Source organism: Phyllobates terribilis, unplaced genomic scaffold (assembly GCF_046119375.1).
Source record: "Phyllobates terribilis strain yellow unplaced genomic scaffold, ASM4611937v1 Scaffold_3__8_contigs__length_932513732, whole genome shotgun sequence".
NCBI classification, from domain to species: domain Eukaryota; kingdom Metazoa; phylum Chordata; class Amphibia; order Anura; family Dendrobatidae; genus Phyllobates; species Phyllobates terribilis.
The window spans coordinates 71,251,958-71,255,819 of NW_027362763.1; positions in this window are offsets into that span (position 1 = coordinate 71,251,958).

Genomic DNA, 3,862 nt, shown 5'->3' on the forward strand with positions numbered 1-3,862 from the left:
ATGGACCCCAAAATGTGTTGCGCAATTTCTCCTGAGCACGCTGATACCCCATATGTGGTGCAAAGCCACTTTTTGGGCGCACGGCATGGCTCGGAAGGTAAGGAGCGCCATTTGACTTTTGGAATGGAAATTTGACTGGAATGGATAGCGGACGCCATGTTGCATTTGGAGAGCCCCTGAGGTGCCTAAACAGAGGAAACCCCCAACAAGTCACCCCATTTTGGAAACTAGACCCCTCAAGGAACTTATCTAGATGTGTGGTGAGCACCTTGAACCCCCAGGGGCTTCACACAATTTTATAATGTTGAAGGGTGAAAATAAAAAAACACATTTTTATCACAAAACTGCTACTTTAGCCTCAAATTTTTAATTTTCACAAGGGCAGCCAGAAAAAATGGACCCCAAAATGTGTTGTGCAATTTCTCCTGAGCACGCTGATACCCCATATGTGGTGCAAAGCCACTGTTTGGGCGCACGGCATGGCTCGGAAGGTAAGGAGCGCCATTTGACTTTTGGAATGGAAATTTGACTGGAATCGATAGCGGACGCCATGTTTCATTTGGAGAGCCCCTGAGGTGCCTAAACAGAGGAAACCCCCAACAAGTCACCCCATTTTGGAAACTAGACCCCTCAAGGAACTTATCTAGATGTGTGGTGAGCACCTTGAACTCCCAGGGGCTTCACACAATTTTATAATGTTGAAGGGTGAAAATAAAAAAACACATTTTTAACACAAAACTGCTACTTTAGCCTCAAATTTTTAATTTTCACAAGGGCAGCCAGAAAAAATGGACCCCAAAATGTGTTGTGCAATTTCTCCTGAGCACGCTGATACCCCATATGTGGTGCAAAGCCACTGTTTGGGCGCACGGCATGGCTCGGAAGGTAAGGAGCGCCATTTGACTTTTGGAATGGAAATTTGACTGGAATGGATAGCGGACGCCATGTTGCATTTGGAGAGCCCCTGAGGTGCCTAAACAGAGGAAACCCACAACAAGTGACCGAATTTTACAATCTACTCCTCTATATAAATTAATCTAGTGGTGGGAAAATAAGTAGGTAAATGGTCACTAAACCCATAGATGAATTCCCACAGAGGTGTCATTTCCATAATGGGGTCACTTCAGGGGGGATTATGCTGTTCTGGCACTTTTCAGAGTACCAGAGCTAAAGAATCCCCCCTGAAGTGACCCCATTTTGGAAATGACACCCCTCTGGGAATTCATCTATGGGTTTAGTGACCATTTTAACTCGATGGATGATTTCCAGAAACAAGCACGCAATGGAAGGTTTAGATTCTGGAGAACCCCCCCTGGAAATTAAGTGAGCTCTACTCGAATATGTCATTCACTAAATGAACCAAATGTTTGAATGACAAATTGGGATACATTTTTACAGTTTAAAAACGTGGTTCTGTGTGGTAGATTTTAAAGCAGTCAGTGACGCATAAGGCTGGCAATGATGGGCATTGTGGGCAATAGTAGCGGGTATCACGCCTCATTCCTCTCTTAGTACATACACGACATCTTTTCTGGGGGTTCCTTCTTGTTTCCGTTGCTGGAATAAGTGCAATAAAATGTCGCTCAGTGAGTCTTTTCACATCCTCAGATTCTAATGGATGAGCGGGGCTAACACTTTGGAAGACAAGATTTTCAATGACCTTTTCTTGATAATCAAGAAAAGGATCTGAATTTCCTGCTTTTTTGTACAACACAAAAGAATTGTATGTGGCCACCTGAAACAAATAGATAACCAACTTTTTATACCAGGTATAGGACTTTCTTGATACCTGGTATGGCTGTAGAACCTGGTCTGCAAGGTCCACACCCCCCATGTGTTTGTTGTAGTCAATGACTGACACAGGTTTTTGCTTCGGAGTGGTGGATCCTAGTTCTACAGTGGCCCTTGTGGCATCTGTGTGGATCGAGCTGAGGACAAAAATATCCCTCTTATCCCTATATTTCAGGGCAAGCAGCTCTCCGTTGCGTACAGCCCCTGTGTTATGCACACGCCCGGGCTAAGCGGCGTGTGCGTGTGATTGGTAGTGATTCCACTGGACCGTGCCGGAGAGTGAATGCCTGGAGGGGCGTGACTAAGTATTCACCCGATCCGACCAGGGTCGCACGACGGCATACGACGCCAGTGCACCAAGGAGGAACCGAGCAGAGGGACCAGGTGCTACTCCAGGACAGACCCCGGACACGGCTGTTGACCCACACAGGGGAATACAGGAACAGGCTGGTAGGCTGGCACACAGACTGGTGGGTATAGGCAGGCATGACTGGTATGCAGGCAGGCGGGTATGCAGGCAGGGGGGTAAAGGCAAGCACAGCTAGAGTGCAGACAGGGAGGCACTAGCAGGTAGGAACACAGGCGGGATAGGACCCAGTACACACTGGGACTCAGGAACAATACAGGCAGAGGGTTACAGGCAAGCACTGCTAGAGTGCAGACAAGGCTGAGCAGGGAGGACAGGGCTCTGTTCACACGGAACAGACAGGAAGGGAAAGACAGAGCCAGATACTCACACAGTACTTGCAGAGAAAACAAGCAGGAGTTAGGTACGAGTTCAGACTCTGCAGAAAAAGGAAGGGAACGGACATAGAGGCAAAACAGGTAAAGGACAGGAGAGTGTTCAGACTGGAACTGAGTGTACGGAGGAGACCGACACTGCAGCGGGATACAGGAGCGGGTCTGGGAATACGGCCCCCAGAGAGGCGGAACGAACAGGCAATGAGCGTGTTCAGACAGGACAGACCAGAAACAGGAGCGGGTCTAGGAAATCGGCCACTAGAAGGCGGAACGAACAGGCAAGGAGCGTGTTCAGACAGGACAGATCAGACACAGGAGCGGGTCTAGGTAATCGGCCCCTAGAAGGCAGGAGGAACAGGCTAGGAGCGTGTTCAGACAGGACAGACAAGAGAACACAGAAAGGACTCAGTTCAGACACGGGAACTGATACAAAAAGCAGGAGACATACAGGACTCAGTTCAGACACGGGAACTGATACAAAAAGCAGGAGACATACAGGACTTAGTTCAGACACGGGAACTAATACCGAAAAGCAGGAGACATACAGGACTTAGTTCAGACACGGGAACTAATACCGCAAAGCAGGAGACATACAGGACTAAGTTCAGACAGGCCTGGAAATACAGCCTCCAGGAAAGGCAGACAAGGAAACAAAGACGGGACCTGGCACCTTCAGAGTGCAAGCACACACTGAAGGAAAACACTATGCTCAGGCCGGGATAGAAGGGAGCTGCTGAGCTATATACCAAGTGTCAGACAGCAATAGGCTGAGGACGCACAAGGGGTGTGACCCACAGCAGGTACAAAAGGCAGGAAGTGATCGGGCGCCGCCCTTAAGCAGCAGAGACAGACACAAACAGACAGCATGGAGGGAAGCCAGAGAGACATTCCGGACAGGAGATCAAGTGCGCGCTCCTGCACAGTGGGAAATGGACCACTATGCAAGGACGCCGCCAGGTATGTTACACCCTGACTGCCCCTTTTGGAACTTTTGGTTGACCAATGGTTGTGGAAACCCCTGACGGTTTTTACGGATGGTCCCACAAGCCCCGATGTTGTGTTCAACCAGACTTTTAAATAGGGGTATGCTGGTGTAATAATTGTCCACATATAGATTGTAGCCTTTTTGAAAAAATGGACTTATCAGCTCCCAAACAATTTTTGCAGATGTCCCCAGATAAGTAGGGCATCCTGGTGGGTTTAGTTGGCTGTCTTTCCCCTCATATATGCGGAAAGCGGATGTGTATCCGGTTGAACTTTCGCACATTTTATAGATCTTTATTCCAAACCTTGCCCTTTTAGATGGGATAAATTGCTTGAGGTGCAGTCT